At 36.6% G+C, this 19,555-nt stretch overlaps 1 long non-coding RNA gene across 3 annotated transcripts; it reads right to left on the reverse strand.

The window, feature by feature from the left end:
• Positions 1-224: 224 nt before the first annotated feature.
• On the reverse strand, positions 225-2,604 carry LOC140892759 (uncharacterized). Of its 3 annotated transcripts, none has more exons than XR_012152898.1 (3): positions 2,417-2,604; positions 1,183-1,402; positions 225-243 (listed from the first exon to the last, which is right to left on the reverse strand). It is a non-coding gene; the product is annotated as an uncharacterized lncRNA (long non-coding RNA). The 3 variants fall into 3 exon arrangements; XR_012152896.1 differs by lacking the exon at positions 225-243 and adding an exon at positions 275-725; XR_012152897.1 differs by lacking the exon at positions 225-243 and adding an exon at positions 790-945.
• Positions 2,605-19,555: the final 16,951 nt, after the last annotated feature.

Here is a 19,555-nt window from a genome sequence, read left to right on the forward strand (position 1 = left end):
TATAACTCGTGATTTTGAAAACTAAGAACCAAAACTTTACTTTAGTCTAGAGCTGCGCCTAGTGTGTTATTTCGCCTCTTCTTGTGCCATCAACCACAAAAAATGCATTTGTGCTGCCACCATTCACGTAAATGTGACATGTTAATTCCAGCGTAAGTTTATCTCTGACTTTAGCCTCAGACTTTGTATGTTAATCAAAGAAAGCCGCACTAAAAATAAAAGTAAAACAAAATCCGCAGCAAGCTGGAATACCATAAAGATGAAAGTTTGAGACAACAGATTTAATAAAATGTGACAATGTACAAAATTAAAGCACAATAACATCCTCATCATGTTGGAGTAAGTGCGAGAAAATAGGTGCATCAATTCTTCTTGTAATGAATATCACATCGTTAAAGTAACATGACTTCACAACATCCAACTTAACAAGAGCATTTCCATGCCATTTCTCAAATATGACCATTTAGCAGATTGTGAAACTTAGCACCTTAGTTGGCAGCATTTAAATAACATGATGAACCAGAAGCACAGCAAATTGTTCTAGTATTATAATATAGTTTTGCCTCTGCTGCTTGAATAGCACACCAATAAATCATTGTGTTTCTCTCCATACGAGGAGTCAGAGCGAACATATTTGTGAACACAATACAATAAAAAAGAACAAGGAACAGGATAGAAAGATCCAAACCGTGACCTAGATTGTCAACCAATACTAGTGACCAAATCTGCAGTTGTCAAGAGAAGCAACAACTCAATAGACTAAACCAATATAATTAAATATCTTAAAGAAAATGGCAATTCACAGCACAAGGCTTCATTACAACATTAACATAGAGACAACCAAAGTTATAACAATCCAAAGAAGCAAGGCACGGATGATCGTAAGTATTTAGTCATATATCTCCTGCAATGCGTGTATTTCTTCCAAAGTCGACTTATAACGTTCTACAGTTCACGAATCCAAAGAAAAAGCTGTAAGAATGTACATATTTTACATAATGGAGTGACAAAATGGTGAATGATACGTAAAACAGTCTTCAACTCCCTATTGCTAGCTAGCTACCCAAAAATAAACACAAAATATAACGAGATAAAGGTGTCGCGGGAAATTCAAAAATTCTACTTTACATAATCTGGAAATTCAAAATTAATTCAAAATAAATTCTGAAAAATTAGTAATACCTCCTGAAAAATTCTCACAGATTCCTGAAAAAACTACAAGCACAAAAGTTCAAGCGTATTAATCACTGCAATCCATAAATAACAAAGTATCACATAAATTCCAACATTTCCATTTGTTGTCTCTGATAGTTGATGGGTCCAGGTGTTCGAAAGATTAAATGTGCCAACTTTCAGAGACATGGTAACACTTGTCGTTGCTGTAGAGTGGACAAACAACTGGCTGCAAAAAAAAAATGATAAAGAACAGGTAGGTGAGTGAAAATATTGTCACCTAAGAAGAGATAATATACCTATTGGGCAAATACATAACCCCACTATGAAGTTTGAATTACTAATAGACTAATAGTGATTGCAAACCCAAAGATCCCATTAGTTCCACAGAAGAAACTGGAGATAAGTCAAAAATTGTAGGTATGAATGAAAAATTCAAGCAAGTGATTCAATCCATCGTCTTGATTTTCTGGTCATCAACATCTAAAGTTGTCAGTATTTATAAGAAATGTAATATTCTATTGGCATATATTTAAATATTTAGTTAGATTAGGTGCATGCCTAGGCTATTAGATCATTCCCACTTCAATGGTAAAAAGCCAATGCGCCTTGATGCACCTAGCATCAGATTCCCAGTGTAAAAAACTTCATATTTTCACCCCATATAATTTTACACCCTCTTAACACACATCAATTTCTAAGAAAATCTTATTTTCAAACTTGAACTGTACCTAATTGCCACCTCAACAATTCAACCAAGGCAATTTCATCAGAAACCGAAACAAAGTGGACAAAATTTGGTTAAAGCATCAAGCATAGTTTTTTAACACAAGTGTTTTAACACCTTACCTTTCGATACAATTATCTTCCGATAACCAATCCCGACTATATCTCCCTTGGGGATGACGAGGAAGTAGGGTCTCTTAGAGGCGGCGGTTTGCTATGGAGTGCCCTACTTCCTCGGCCTTCCCCTCTTCTTCTTCACACCCTCAAGATTTGAAAAAATTAATATGGATCGTGAAGCTTAAAAGAAGGTGAAAAGATGCCACCGAATCTTCATATACGACGAGTCACCAATCGTGGTATATCTTGAACAAATAGTCATATTCATCGTCCGCTCGATACACATCCATGAATGTGTTCGTAAATATGCGATAAAGAGCGAAGAAAAGAACGAGATCCTACCTTTGTCTATGTGTTCCTAAATCTGCGATAAAGAGCGAAGAAAAAAATGAGATCTTACCTTTGTCTAGCTTCAATCGGCAAATTTCCGGAGTCTAGGGCGGCAAATCGACGTCTTGGAGCGGCATCTAGGGCTAGGGGAGAAATGGATCGATCGTGGGAAAGGGGTTTGGGAAGAGGAGAGACGATTCTTTACGTTGTACCTATCTATTGTATCAATAAAGGAGAATTCTAGAGGTACATCCATTGTTGTACATCAATTTGTACACCCACCTCTAAAATGACTAAATTACTCTACAATTTAATTTTTTGGAAATCATTTTACACTTTTAATGCGAAATGGTGTAGAAATTTTTTTATAATAGGGAGTAGCAATTGATGCTTCTTAAAATGCCTCAAATAAATGATTTAGGACCCAAAAATTCTTAAAATAAATCCTTAAATTTTTTTAAAATAACGCCTTAAAATTCTTTATTAAATGCCACTGAACAAAATTTTGAGAAATTTTGTGTTTGTTATTACTACAATAATGATTATTATATAACTTACTAGCATAATTTACAATCCATAATTTGAAATTGATGTAGAAACAACTAAATAAAATGTGTTTAAATACATGATTAATATAAACAGGTGGTCAGCCACCAAAACTAACTACATCAATAAAATCCTATATTTTGTATAGCGTGAATTACCTATCTTTATAAATATCTTGCTTTGAATAAATATATTTTATTCCAATCTCTTGATGATTTAATCATATACGCGAAAAAAATCTCCCAAGTCGATAGGGTAGATTTCAGAATGATTGCATAAGGTAAAATGACACCCAATATATTAGTTTGGTCCAGATAAATAACCATAACATATGATGAATCTATTATTGGTGTGTTCATCCCCTATATTATCCACAACAAAGTGATCAAGGTGAACAAAACCAAGCTGACCAAGATGAAAAAACTCAAACTAATCAAGAACACAAGCTTCAAGAGTGTCTATCAAGTTTCAGAAACCAAATCAATTTCAACAAATGTAAGCTATTGGTTAATGAAATAGTTAGTGATAATTATCTAAAACATGTCCCACGACACTAGGGCACTTACAAGCTTTAAGGAATTGCAAGAAAACATGCACTGTTAAATTTACAAGCTTTCGATCATGTTCAATTTACAAAAAAAAAATGCATATTTTCAGCCTCCCAAAAATTAAACAAAAGCATACCAAAAAAATTCCAATAGCTTGTTCTTCATAGTCGTCCCAAAACTCCATGGAAAAAAGCATCAATGCTCTCATTACAGCTCCAATTTGTCGAACCAATAGTTTCACTACAATTTGGTTGGCCAAAATACGCAGGTAATGGGGTTGTTACATGATCCAACCTATAACATGATCCAAAGTCGACTCCATGATGGTGTGTTTGCATAATAGGGGTAAAATTATTAATATCTTGTTTGATACCAACATTTGTACACGTGTCTTTCTTAGACTTACTCTGTACCTAGCCAAATAACGAATGTTACTATTAATATTTTTCGAGAATAATGACGAGCAAAAAAAGTATTAAATAATACCTTGGTTTTCTTTGTCCTAGTTTCCAATGGTCCTTTTTTTCAAACTGTGCGAGGGGCTCCTTTTCTCCTCTTACGCTTTGGGTCTAGAATTTGAGTAGAAAATGTGGTTCCAACTTCTCCAACATTGACAGATCTCACTGGATTAATTGGTTGGACTAAACCTTCACTTTCATGACCTGATATCGTTCTCGAAGTGAACTCGGCTTTCTTGACAAAAATCCAGCTTTTCACCTCTTGGAATCTTGCCTCATCATCCGTAGCCAAACTAGCTAGTTCTGGAAATTCTCGATGCAATTCATCATATATTTCATGCCCAGGAGTAGTTATCCAACCAGCGTAATTAACTTTCACCCGTGTGTACAAGCGATTCGCATCACGCTTCCATCTCCTAAGGATATAATTTTGTGGTCATGATCTTACATCGTTGCATAACAAAACCAACACAGCATGTCTGCAAAGTATTCCTCTGAACTCAAATGAATGGAAACTGCAGACTATCTGGCATTGTTCTATTTCAAACTGGACATCCACAATTATTTTTTTTTTATTATTTTTCATTTGACCTCGACATCCTTGCGTACCTTAAATTTGGTTCTCTCATGCTCTTCCACACCACATATTATTTTACAATACATTAGATGTGTGATCTCTTCCTGGAATTCTCTGAATTTGTCCATAGTATATGAAGCTTGAAATTGATTCTCTATATCATATGCACTGACACAAGGAATCATCTGAGAATATGAACGAAAATCTGCCTGAAACTCTTTCTCTACTTTGCTACGCAAAAACCGCTCATATTGTTCCAAAAATTGTTTCAAGCTGGTTTTAGAGTGCACATAACCATCAAAAAAAGCATTCATGCTCTCACTACGCTGCGTTGACGACATTCCAGCCCAAAAACTTGTGTTTAAAAAACATGGAATCCACCGTGATCTTTCTTTAAAAATCCCAGACAACCAATCATTTTCGTGCAAAGTGTACTTGTCAGCCATTGCAAACCAAGACTGCACAAATTCCTCGGGATTTAATGATTCGTATACAAAATTGTGTATATCTTTAAAAATAGAATCTTTTTCTTTGTGATAACCAAACTTTTCAGGCAACTTTCTAAGTATATGCCATAAACACCATCTATGTCTTGTGTTAGGGAATACAATTTCTATAGCATTTTGCATGGCACTATCCTGATCTGTGATAATACCTTTGGGAGGTTGATTCTCCATGCAGTCAAGCCACGTCTGAAATAACCATACAAAAGTGTCAGTATCCTGACCCGCAATCAAACCACATCCAAAAAGTGTCGATTGTCCATGATGATTAACATCGACAAAATGAGCAAATGACATATCATACTTATTTGTCAAGTAAGTTGTATCTAATGTGACAACATCACCGAATTCCTTGTACGCTAGTCTACATCTTTTATCAGCCCAAAATACATTTTTTAGGCGACCATCCTCATCATAATCAATAGAGAAATAGAAAGCAGAACTTTGATTAGTCTTTTTTGCAAAGTATGCATGAATAGCATTTGCATATTATAACGCCCGAAATTATTTAATTTGGGAATATTTGGAGTTTTGATTTAAATTCTAATATTCTTAAATTATTTAGGATTGAAATTGAATGAAAAGAGAAATTGAGGACTGAATTGCAATTATTGAAGTCTTGAGGGGCCAAAATGCAAATAGTTGAAAATGAGCTGGACACTTGTTATATTTCTGATTATTCATGTGTAATATCAATATTTTCCATCAAATCTTCAGCAAAATAATCGAGAGAAAGAACAGGGGAAAACTTCACAATTTTCTTCATCTTCCAATTCACATATCTTGAGTTCCGGATATACGATTTCGATTCCGAAAGATGTTCTGGAATCCTTGCAACGAGACCTTCGATTTGATATAATTTTTATCTTAGTTCATCATGATTTGAGAATTCGAAATTGAAAAAGATCAGAAGTTTGTATGGAATGATGTTGATGAGTTTCTATACCTTGTTTTATTGAAGTTGGGTTGAGGAATGATTGTTGTATCATGTTCTTATGATTTCCCAGCTATGATTCGATCTATATATCTGCTGATATGTTGAGTTTGGATTGATATACAGCTTATATGATTATAGAATTGTTATAGTTGCGTTCGGGATTGCCGAGTTTATACCGATATGCCGTCGAACTTATGATTTGAGGTGTTTTACTATCTTATGCTTGAGCTGCTATTGAGATGAGCTTAAGCTGATGGTCTTTGGCCATTATGTTGTGGTTTCAGCTTATAAACAAGAGCCATCGAGCTTGGGAATATCGACTTCGAACCGGTAGAGAATTGAAGCAAGGTTTGAAGCTATTATACAATAAAGTTGTATGGTTTTGAGCAGATTTTGAGTCAAGGCTTATATTGGTTTATTGTACAGCTTTGGACAGTTAGAAAAAACCATAAACATCACATTTGAAAGGTAAAAGTGGACTACTATTTGAATGGGATTATAACTCAAGATGGTTTGTATCGAGTTCCCTAAATCACATACTTATTTGCATATTTGCTTTTATATGTTTTCCCATGAATGGATGAATAAGTATTGATGTTAATGAATGTGATCTTATTGATATATATTTCCTTCATCTTGTAAGACTTGTTCTTTGATTTCGAAATGAACGGAGACGTTCGATTAGACGATTTGAGGGATTGTATATGTATGGCCTGGGTGGTTGATTTAGCCTAGCGTCTGATTTACATATATAATGGCTTCAAAGTCTAGAGAAGCAAGATAAGTAGCCCCACCTCGATTGGGAGTTTCGGTGGTTTAGCTATGATATCTTCTTCTCGGGATCCCAACCGATGAAACGATAGAATTCAATTAGTGAACCTTGTTTTAAAACATACATTGTCCTTATTTATATCATGAGTTTGATATATGTTTTATATGCATGTTTAGTTGCTTTTACTGGGAAATATATTTCTCACCGGAGTTATCCGGCTATTGTTGTGTTGTATATGTCATGGCAATAGGCGGGAGTGGATCCGGGCAAAAGCGAACTTGAAGAACAAGGGATGAGGAGAATAGCGTGATGATCCGATGTAGAATTAAAGTTGCTGTCATATATGTTAAGGATAAGAGTTGAAGTTATGAACTATTAGACTTGAATCTTAGTGTAGGGTGTTGGTATTTGATCTTGTAAATACACTTGAACTAGATGTTTACTCTTATCTTGAGTTGTTACTATATACGTTGTTGACTTGTTAAGATTTCTATACCATGATAATGCTTATGAGAGTTGATTCAACATGTTTAGAACTTCATCCTTACCTTGTGCATGATTTGGTGTATCAAAGAATCAAGTTGGGAAGCTATTTTGCAGAGTTGGATTGAGCTGTAATCCTTGGGCAAAAATATGCCCAGGGCAGCGCTCGAGCTGTAGAAAATAGTAGCCCGAGCGCAGCCCGGGGCAGAGATGTTCTGCCTCGATGCAAGCAGGGCACGCCCGAGCGGCACTTTTCTGCCGCTCGAGCGCAGCCCAGGGTTTAAAAAAAAAAAAAAAAAATTGTTGCAGCTTCAGATGCTTGGTGATAGCTTATTCCTAATTCATGATCTTGGATTAATTTTGTGATTTGAGAGATTAAGAACCGGGTCGTCACACATATCCTTTTCCAAACCTTAGTCTTTTAACCTTATCAATGAAGTTCCGACAATCCTTTTCAGTGAAAGTCATGTTTTCATATCCCCCGGCTTCAACAACAACCGAGTTGTAACTTTTATGGAGTGGAATTCTGGCAATATCATTAAGTTCTAGCTTTCTTTTAACATTTTTAGTCAGTTTTCGATTGCATCGATACATCCTAGACTTTGAGGGGCTTATTTCGTGATTATTCTTTAGCTCTACGATTGTTACTTGCCAAACACCGAGCGCATCTGCAGCTGCATTCAACCTAGCTTTGCATCCTGTTTGACTTGTGGCACTAGGCTTGAGAGAAGTAGTCGCACCTCTTGATCGGTTTCCTTCTCGACCACAAGTGAATGCCACATTTCGGATGACCCCATTTTTTCCTTTTCTAGAAGTCCTCCTTCTGATCGGAAAGCCCATATGATATGCGTACTTTTTGCATATCTCATATATTTCATCCACACTTCTAAATTTCATCCCAACCTCAAGAACGACTTCACTATCTTCTTCGAACAACCCATCATTCACTATAGCACAATCCTTAATTCCTATTTCATTTTCAACTGTATGTTCATATTCATCAGTTACATTATCTGAATTCGATTCTTCAACATTGCAGTCCTGACTGGGGCTTTCTGGAACAAAATTAAAACAAATTCAAAAAAAATAAAATCCTAATCAATGTCCACAGAAGAGAATAACATGAATGTATGCAAAACTTCAAAATATTATTACCATTACCGTGAATTAACTCATTTTTTTCATCAATTACCCATAACAAATTCTCCACAAACAATTAGAATATTATTACCATTACCGTTAATTAACTCATGGTTTTCATCAATTACCCATAACAAATTCTCCACAAAAAATTAGTTTCATTTTCAAGAATGCATAATCTCGAATCATCAATTAATTTTACAAATAAAAATTACTCAAATATGATAAAATCATACCTAGGTTAATCATTTTTTAGGCAATATTTAAAGTGAAATGGGTCACCAACTAGCCGTCGTCAGAATGTTGAGTTGTCGCCGGAGCCACGAGCTGTCGTCGGAGTGATGAGTGGTGGTCAGAATGGTGAAAACCATGAGTTGAAGAAAGTTTTGTTCTCCAAGAAGAAAAACCCGACTGAGTGAAATGAAAAAGGAATGGGAAACGAGAGAGAAATTGTTATTTTTGCTGTCAAAATATCGCGAGAAGAAGAATACAAATATCGTGATAAATTGGTTGTAAATCTCGCAGTAAGAGTATATGGGTGTACCCATAGCAACACTCATTGTATATTTGATAGACTACGGTTATAAATATATTTAGTCTATTTATTAAAAAAATGTTCATAGACTACGGTTCAAAATAACCGTAGTCTATTTATTAAAAAAACACGCTCATAGACTACGGTTCAAAATAAACATAGTTTATTTATAAAAAAAACCCGCTCATAGACTATGGTTCAAAATAACCGTAGTCTATTTATTTAAAAAAAAACACGCTCATAGACTACGATTCAAAATTACTGTAGTCTATTTATAAAAAAACCCGCTCATAGACTACGGTTCAAAATAACCGTAGTCTATTTTAAAAAAAAAACACGCTCAGACTACGGTTCAAAATAACTGTAGTCTATTTAGAAAAAAAACATGCTAATAGACTACGGTTTTTACAAAACTGTAGAGGTATATTTTTAAAAAATGCCCATTAACTGCGGTTTCTTTAAAAACCGTATTTAAATGTAAAAATACTACAATTTTATTAAAAACTCTAGTGTTTCTAATGTAGTCTATCACCAAATTTCTTGTAGTGACAATATGTTGATTATCAAAGTGATCAAAATCAAAACCTCATCTGTCGACTTGGAATCGATTAACATGCAAAAAAACAGTTGATCAGACTATTCACAAGAAAAATACAAATATCACAATCAATAAAATAAAATCAAGTTTGAAAAATCCCAAACAGACATCCAAGTTTTCAACATGAATTTGTTTGGCCCAATCACGCCGTCTTGGTTGGAAATAAACTACTCAATAATTAAAACAATAATTCAAAATAAAAATAAGAAGAAGAAAAGAAAAGAGAAATATTCTCTCCCAAGCCTGTAGCCGCCTCCCTTGCATTGTCTGCATTCTGGAACTTCCAAACCCCCAAAAATATGATATATCTTCTATTTATATGGTCCGTAAAACATACCAATTAATTTCCTTCCAAAAAAAGGACATTTTGGAACAAATCTGACGCCCAAACACGAGCGTGCGCCTGGAGAAGCCTCGCGCGCGCAGAACAAAAAAACAGAGTCTGAATCAGCAACTCGCGCGCGCGCAAAACAAAATTTCTGCTGCGAGCGACGATTTTGAAAAATTCATATCTCGATATCTAGCTTTAGGATCGAGCTGAAATTTGGACAACAGCTTCAAAACATCATGAACTTCATTCAGAATGGTGGAGATCGGATTTGAATTTTTTAAAAATTAAATTTGATTTTTTGAACAAATATGCTCCGTAATTCACTCTTCAACAATTCATTTTCCTACAAAATTAACCCGATGAGTGAAATACACACACATGCACTAAAACATATAAAAACATATAAAAACAATATGAATGCACACAAAATAGACAAAAACCTATCACGAAATAATGCACACAAAATGCACTTATCAACAACCCCATACTTAAATCTTGCTCGCCCTCGAGCAAGACATGCAAAAACACAATATGCAAACAATGACATAAGTAAGAATGAATCATGAACAAGATAGCCTCCGATAAATCCAACTTCAAAAATTAAAAACCACAAACTTCTGATTGTTCACAATACACTATGAGTTTAACGTAAACGTGAGTGTGTGTCATTTCATTCCAGTTTCATGCAACTTCAAAAGAATCTGTCCTAAGAATGATTAGCGACCTATGAAAAATTAGTGTAAGTGTCACAATCCAGCACTCCGTCATCTCAACAATCCCAAACAAAAACATGCACTTTCTTGATATTAATTATGTACCTCCGGATTTTGCACCCTGTATTTTTAATAAGCCCCAATAATTACCCGCAAACTTAGCAATAACTAAGATAGGATTCGGATTTCAATCCCCTCGTCTATAGCCCGGATGGAGCATCAATCCCATTTAACCCGCAAATTTAGCTATGGAACAATGATTAGGATTTCAATCATTGTCCAAGCCCAGATGAAATTGTTATTTTAAATTTTTAAAATTTTTAACCACATGGGATCCGCATACTTAGTCAAGAACAGAGATTAGGATTTCAATCTCTGCTCGTAACCCGGATGGAGTTAACTTAATTTTCAATAAAAGTTTTTTCAAAATTTTATAGGTACGCTCAAGATCATACATGCAATGACTAACAACTATCAAGAATCCAAAGACACTATCATGATCAACAAACATTTATTGTCGTGCAATGGTCAAACAAACACGAACATCATCAATTACATCGCTACACTACACCAGTCTAACATGTGTCCTTAAAAATATATTCACGATTCAACCAACAGTTTCTCATGTTCAATCAGAAGCAACTTTTTCTAAATTTTTTTTTTCTCGACAACTCTATCATCATCGGCCAATAGTCATCATTCTACTTATTAATACAACATAAACACAAAACATAATGAAATGTATGAATACGAACTATATGCAATAAACTAGACCAAATGAATGCAAACAACAACAAAAACAAAACTAATCTACCCACCCATACTTATCCAAAGCATTGCCCTCAATACTTCAGAACAATGAACTGAATGCAAAAAAAACACACAATGAAAACAAAAATAACACTCCTCTGGTTTCGTATTCGTCCTCTTCCTCCTTTCTAAAATTCCAAAATTACTTCTGGTAGCGGGGCAATATACTGCACTTATAAAGGCAACAAGTAAGGCATTAGATTAGCGAAAGATAATAAAAAGAAAAATAACAAAAAAATATAATGAAAAGAGAACACTGGTTTGCCTCCCAGTCAGCGCTAAGTTTAGATTCTACAGCCCGAATATGCAGAAGAAACCATCAAAGAGCGGCTGCCGCCCATAGTAAGAATCATACGACTCTACATATGGGTCTTGATTTCCTTCGCCCTCAATCTTGGCGTGATATATGTAGTTCAAGCTTGTTGGTCCAGCAATACTCGGCATGAATTTTTTCTTTTGGAAGGAGACTCCGAATCTAGGCTGAAGCTCATAGAGGATGCAATATTGTGGAGTCGGCGTCAATGGAAAGAAAATATCTTCAAGTGGTGTACATGTAAAGACCATTGACAAGGTCAAATCTTTCTCCTTGGAAATTTCTTCCTCCTCCACTATCACTTTTGGCTCCTCGTCACATGAAGATACTTCAAAAAATATTTCTTCTTGCTCTGGATCAATTATTTCATTCTCTTGGAAGATCTCAAAAATTGGTTCACTAAGAAGCGCAATCTGTTAATCCAAAAGACTCAAAGACTTGATGCGGCTTCCGAAGAACTGATTTATCTCTGTCTGCTGTCGCACCATGTTCTCAAACTGAGCCACATGATCATCCTCAAAATACCCGACACACTCTTCTTGATGATCCGGTGGTTGGTTCGCAAAATTTTTGGGGTTGAATTCTGGAGGATATTTGTGACTCCAACCTTGCAGTGAAGGATCACGATTCCAATGGTAGTCGAAATCTGCCATATCATTTAACAAGTGCATCGCACTATTGTAATCTTTGTAAAACAAGTGACTGCCAGTTGCAAAATCTCTATAATCTACCCAACGTCTTGTTATCTCATCCAAACCACCATAAAAAATCTGAGTTAGGGTGTAGCTCGAAAACTGATGACATCAAAAATTATTCGTCAATTCATTGAATCTCCCCCAAACAACATAGAATGGCTCTGAGTATTGTTGGCCAAACCTTGTGACCACATGTCGATGATCCATCTCCAAGTACCTCACAAGTAAGAAAAATATATATAATTATTAATTAAAAATAAAAAAAATGCAAGAAAAAAATGTCTAGTCTTAAGCAAATAATCTATCCTAATATTAACTAAACAGTCCCCGGCAACGGCGCCAAAAACTTGACCGGCTAAATCGGTGTGAATAAATTCTACTGGCAAGCGCACCAGGTCAAGTAATAGTAAAGTGGACAGAGAGTTCAAGTATCGATCCCACAGAAAATGCAGTCAATTTTCAATAATTAATTATTTAGCTTAATCTAGACAAAATCATAAAAAACAATTAGATTTAAATAAAGTAATAATTTAAAATAAAAAATGCTTAAGAAATAAGAATTAAAATAACTGAAGATAAAATTAATTAAAATGAGACAATCAAGACACACGTAGGTATCGAACAAATCATGTAACATGTAGTCGATTCAGGACTCAGATTTAATCTTAATTCACGGGAATTCTCATAATTTGTTCAAAGGATTTCTAGAACAATCAAACCTATTCAAATATTTACGAACTAATCTTTCTTAATTCTAATCAAATTTGAATGCATTAAATATTTAGGAAAATTCATTTTACACCCAAACCGCACACTGAAACCGAATTATATTTCTAGTCGGTTTTACAATATGTTGATTATCAAAGTGATCAAAATCCAAACCCCCTCTGTCGACTTGGAATCGATTAACATGCAAGAAAACAGTTGATCAGACTATTCACAAAAAAAATATAAATATGACGATCAATAAAATAAAATCAAGTCTGAAAAATCTCAAACAAACATCCAAGTTTTCTACATGAATTTGTTCGGCCCAATCACGCCGTCTTGGTTGGAAATAAACTACTCAATAATTAAAAACAATAATTCAAAAATAAAAATAAAAAGAAGAAAAGAAAAGAGAAATCTTCTCTCCCAAGCCTGTAGCCGCCTCCCTTGCATTGTCTGCGTTCTGGAACTTCCGAACCCCCTAAAATATGATATATCTTCTATTTATATGGTCCGGAACCCATACCAATTAATTTCCTTCCAAAACAAGGACTTTTCGGAACAAATATGATGCCAGAACGCGCGTGCGCGTGCAAAACAAAAAAACAGAGTCTGGATCAGTAACTCGCGCGTGCGCGAGCTCAATTCTCGCACCCGCGCAAACCAAAATTTTTGCTGCGAGCGACGATTTTGAAAATTTCATATCTCGAGATCTAGCCGTCGAATCGAGCTGAAATTTGGACAGCAACTTCAAAAATCATGAACTTCATTCGGAACAGTGGAGATCGGATTTGAATCTCTCTAAAATTAAATTTGATTTTTTGAATAAAGCTGCTCCGTAATTCACTCTTCAAAAATTCATTTTCCTACAAAATTAACCCGAGGAGTGAAATACACACACATGCACTAAAACACATAAAACACATAAAAACAATATGAATGCACACAAAATAGACAAAAACCTATCACGAAATAATGCACACAAAATGCACTTATCAAGCCGTATAGTTCATATTGATGAAGAGCTGAGCTTGTAAGATGAATTTCCTGATGAACAACTATTTTCAGCGAGTACAGAATTACCCTGGTACACATATATTGTAAATTATTTGGTTACTAAATGGTTTTCCTCTGAATTTTCCTAGGCGCAAAAGGACAAAGTGAGAAGTGATGCTAAGTATTTTATATGGGATGACCAATACTTCTGGAAACACTACGCTGATCAAGTCATACGAAGATGTGTCCTGCAAGCAAGGTAATCCCTATTCTCAGATTTTGTCACTCATATGCTTGTGGTGGTCACTTTGGAGCAAAAAAAACAGCGAGAAAAGTGTTGGACTGCGGATTTTTTTGGCAATCCATATTTCGAGACACTTACGTTTTTTGTAAGTCGTGCGCGCAATGCCAAAAGACAAGTAATATATCCCATCACAAGGAGATGCTTCAGCAACCTATTTTAATTTGTAAAATCTTTGATGTTTGGGGCTTGAATTCATGGGACCTTTTCCTAGTTCGTATGGACTTATTTATATATTGCTTGCTGTGTATTATGTCTTGAAATGGGTGGAAGAAAAGGCCACCCATACTAATGATTCTAAAGTGGTTGCAAAGTTTATCAAGAACAATATTTTCTCTAGGTTTGGGATTTCACGAGACATCATCAGTGATAGAGGAACACACTTTAGCAACCGAACTATGGCGAGTTTGCTGAAGAAATACCATGTGACTCACAAGATCTCCACTGCATATCATCCACAATCCAATGGCCAAGCTGAGGTTTCGAATCGAGAAATCAAATATATTCTTGAGAAAACAGTGAATCCTACACGGAAGGACTGGAGCTTGCGATTGGACGATGCTGTGTGGGCTTACCGAACCGCGTTCAAGACACCAATTGTAATGTCCCCACATCGGCTGATATTTGGGTAACCATGCCATTTTCCCGTAGAATTGGAGCATAGAGCTTATTGGGCTATAAAGAACTTTAACATGCAGATGGATGAAAGTGGCGGGCATTGAAAGTTGCAAATGCAAGAATTAAAAGAAATATGCAATGATGTTTATGCCAGTTCGAAGATCTATAAGGACAAGACAAAGGACTTCCATGATAAGATGATTTCTAGACGGGAATTCGAAGTCGGTCAGAAAGTACTTCTATATCATTCACGACTTTGGTTATTTTCAGGTAAGTTGCGTTCTAGATGGATTGCGCCGTTTGTTATTACTATTGTCTTTACTCATGGTGCAGTGGAGATACAGATCTTGGAGACCTCAAAAATATTTAAGTTTAATGGAAAACGTTTGAAACATTATCATGAAGGGGTCCAAGAAAATGACGGAGAAAATGAGCATGAGCTACCACTCGATGCTCCGCCAGATGTCGAATAAATCGCAGCATGCAGTCGAGCTATAGACTGACTGTCAATTTAGTGCTGACTGGGAGGCAACCCAGTGTTCTTCATTTTATTCCCTTTATTTTTTTATTTCCTAGTTTTTTTTCTTTTCTTGTTTTTATCTTGTTTTTCAGAAAATAGAAAAAAAAAATAAATTTATTTTTTAATCTCGCTCGATTGGTCACATCTTATCGATCAAGCGAGCGTCATTTTTCAACGGGCAGTAAGTTTGCATTTTTGTCTCGCTCTACCGGTAACTTCTTACCGATCGAGCGAGCACTCTTTTGAAAAAAACATAAAGTTTGATATTTCGTCTCGCTCGATCGGCAACATCTTACCGATCGGGCGATACCCTTTTAACGCGATTAAAATTGCGACTTTCTCCTCTCTCTGTCTCACTCTCTCATTATCCCCTCTCTTTTTTCTCTCAATCCCTAATTCCCCAAACCCTTCTTCTCAATCTCTCACCCATTATTCATCTTAGTTCGTAGGAAATCCATCGGCGGCCACACCACTACGCTCCGGTCATCACTTCCGAGAATCCTCTCTACCATCCGGTCTTCTTCTTTGAAAATCTCTCACGCCGTTGCCTCAACTCTTTCAAGTCGCCTCCCATCTATTTCTCACCTCTGTTTGCCGGCCGATTTACCAACTTGCTCCGCCAACGATTCACCTTGGGCATCAATCACATCTCAGGCCGCCGCACACCTCCACCGGCCATTTTTCTTGAATTCCTCAGAGTTCGCCGGAATTTTTGCCGTCTTTATTGTTTTTTATTATACATGGGGCCTAAGCGAGTTAGAGATACTGGTGAGTCTTCTTCTCAAGGCGCAGCGGCAGCCCTTTCTTCCCAAAACCTCGCCGGACACTTCGTGAATCAAGCGGCTCGTGATCGCTACGATCACACAAAGGTACACCGTTCTCCGACTCCCGAGCGTGGATTCGAATTAGAGTTTGGTGATAGTGAAGTGTTTCGTTTCATTCAAGAATAGTGTTGGGAAAAATTTTGCAAGCAACCTACTCCCGCTGTCGTCCCAATTGTGCATGAATTCTATGCAAACACGGCGGAGAGGCAGATAGTAAAGCTTTTTTCAGGGGGAAATTGATTTCATTTGAGCCCCATGAATGGATTTGGATGAGGTACTTAGCCAACTGGCTTATCCCGGAGCTTCGTGGGTAGACCATGTTTCATCACTGAATTTTAAGGAACGTTATTTGCATTTGGTCCCGGCAACCCGGTATACTTTTCTAACTCGGCGTCTGATGCCGATATTTCATTCAAGTGAATTCAGTTTTGAGCGTGCTCTACTACTTTACGCTCTTGATATGGATTGGCCAATTAATATGGGACGCGTGATTCACAGCGAGATCCGCCGGTCTATTACTTCCGCCGCCGTGGGTCTCTACTCCCTGATGATGCCTTGTGTATCCGAGCTGTTGTTGCAATTCATTCCGATGAAGAATGGTTGCCACCTATGCGAGCCATGGACGCAGCCGCTATTGAGGCCAAGAGGGCATATTGAATTAAGCACTTTGTTCATGATGGCCACTTTTTTCTTCGTCCAAACCACCAAAGGCCACCTTAGCCTCCTCGTCGCTCCCAGGCCGACTCCATCCGAGAGCTTATCGCCTTTGCCCACCATAAAAATGAATTTAATGCGGTGGCTGCTCATAACTCTCAGGCTTTGGATTTTCTCATTCGGGATATATATATGCATCTTGGCATTGATACAGCTTCGGTCCCTGCTGCTCTACCATTCCCTCCGCCTCTTCGGTTCCAGTATGCCGCTTCTATCCCCCCCCTCCTGAGGTTGAATAGGAGGACGCCGCCAACCAGTAAACCAAGGGAGTTTTTTTTGGATTTTGAATTGAATTGCATTTTGTTATTTGATGTGTTTTGTGTTTTGAAGCTTTGAGGGCAATGCTTCATTTAGGTATGGGGGGTGCATTGTATTTGCATGCATGGTGTTGCATTTGTCTTTGTTACATTATTGTGTTTGTGTTTAGTTTGTGAATAGTGTTTGTCGTTGTTATTCGTGTTTGTGTGTTGTATGCATAGGTTTAGGATGAAGATTGTTAGCCTATGATGAGAAGGGAAAAAAAAAATTGAATGTTTGTGAAAATTTATACTCTTGATTGGATATGAGAAACCGTAGGTTGATTGTTGAATATTTCAAGCACACATGTTTACCTGATGAAGTGTAGTGATGTATTAGATATTGTGGATGTCTGTTGGACCATTGCACGACAATATATGTCTGTGGAACTTGATAGTGCTTGAATCTTGATGATCTTTTTGATATGGCATATACTTTCTTGGGCGCACCTAAAATATTTTTTTTTATAATTTTTTTTAAAAAACCCAATTAAATCCATCCGGGTTGCAAGCAAGATGTTTGAAATCCTATTCGTTTGTTTGTGGATAAGTATGCGGATTACATGGGGTTAATTGTTTTTTTGGGAAAAAACCTTAATTCTGTCCGGATCATAAGCAAGAAATTGAAATCCTAATGATCTTGCTTATGGTTAAGTCTGCGGGTACAATGGGATTAAAATTTTTGAAAAAGTTTTGAAATAACAATTCCATCCGGGCTTGGAAAGTGAATGAAATCCTATTCACTATTTCGTAGCTAAGTTTACGGACCAAATGGGGTTGTAGTTCCATCCGGGCTATAGACGAGGGGATTGAAATTTGAATCCTATCTAGTCATAGCTAAGTTTGAGGATAATTATTGGGACTTTAAAATGTCGGGTGCAAAATCCGATGGTGCGTAATTATATCTCAAGATAGTTGTGTTGTGTTGATGGATTATTGGGAGGAGAGTTCTTGATTGTGAAACTTGCACTGAATTGTCTTAGGTCGGCGAACAGTCTTGAAACTTTGTCTTTTAAAGTTGCATGTAGCTGGGGTAACATATCACACACGCACGTTCGAATTCGACTGAAGGTGTATCATTGATAATCGGGAGTATTCGTGAACTTGTTTTTACATGACTGAGGCTATGCTATGTGTGATTCATCTTCGCTTATGTGTTTGTTTTCCTTTCATTATATTATTGCATAACTTGCTCGAGGGCGAGCAAGGGGTAAGAGTGGGGGAATTTTATATTTGTGTTTGTGTTGAATAATTTAGCATCATTCTGTTGTTGTTTTGCATTCGTTTACGTTTTTTAATTACGTATTTTGTTCGTATTGCATATTTTGAGTCTACATGATTTGTTTCCCGGTTTTTTTTTGTAGGTTGTGCGTACTGGAGGACGTATGGAAGAACTATGGAGCAAAGGAAAATGTGAAAAAAAATTTGAAGAAAAGTGACCGCTCGATCTGCAATGTTTCACCGATCGAGCGGTCGTCTGAAGAATGAAGGCAGTAGGAAAAGTATTTTTGGCCAGATAGATCTGCAGATGTTTACCGATCGAGCGGCCAAAGGAATTTGAAGAACAGTAAGATTAGGATTTTTGGCTCGCTTGATCGGCAGACTTTAACCGATCGAGTGAGCGTGTATGTCGGGAATGAGTCCATATGTGACGACCCAGTTCTTACTCTCTCAAATCATAATAATAGTCAAAGGTTCATGGATTAAAGCTAATATCAAAAGCCTATTTTTTTTTTAAAAGTGACCTGTGCGCGCACGGGGTCAACCCTCGCGCGTGCGTAGCTCAATGGGGCAGCAGCCCCATGGATCGGCCTGCGCGCGCGCAAGAAAGGGCTCGCCCGTGCGCAGGCCAAACGACCAGAAAAAAAATAGAAAGCTAGCCGTTGTCAAAAGCTGATCTTTATCCAGTATACAAGCTTAATCAAATACAATAAACATCATACCAGTTCCAAGAGGCATTAACATGGCAATAACATAAAATATAACATGTCATTGCAAAGGAAAACACCACAAGATCAAGTGTGATTACAAGTTCAAGTAACTTAAAATTCTCATAACTTAAGTCATTGAAAACATAAATCATATGTACAATACGTAAAAACATAATTAAAAACATTTAAAACACACAGACTGGCACTGCGTTTTCTGAGCTCCACGTAGCAGACTAGTTACCCTCCAAGGATCTTGGCTTTGATACCAACTGAAACGACCCGATACTACTAATGCATTTTTTTTAAAAAAACACTTTAATTTAAAATATTTATACTTAAAAT

The sequence above is a fragment of the Henckelia pumila genome, chromosome 3 (assembly GCF_033568475.1).
Source record: "Henckelia pumila isolate YLH828 chromosome 3, ASM3356847v2, whole genome shotgun sequence".
NCBI classification, from domain to species: domain Eukaryota; kingdom Viridiplantae; phylum Streptophyta; class Magnoliopsida; order Lamiales; family Gesneriaceae; genus Henckelia; species Henckelia pumila.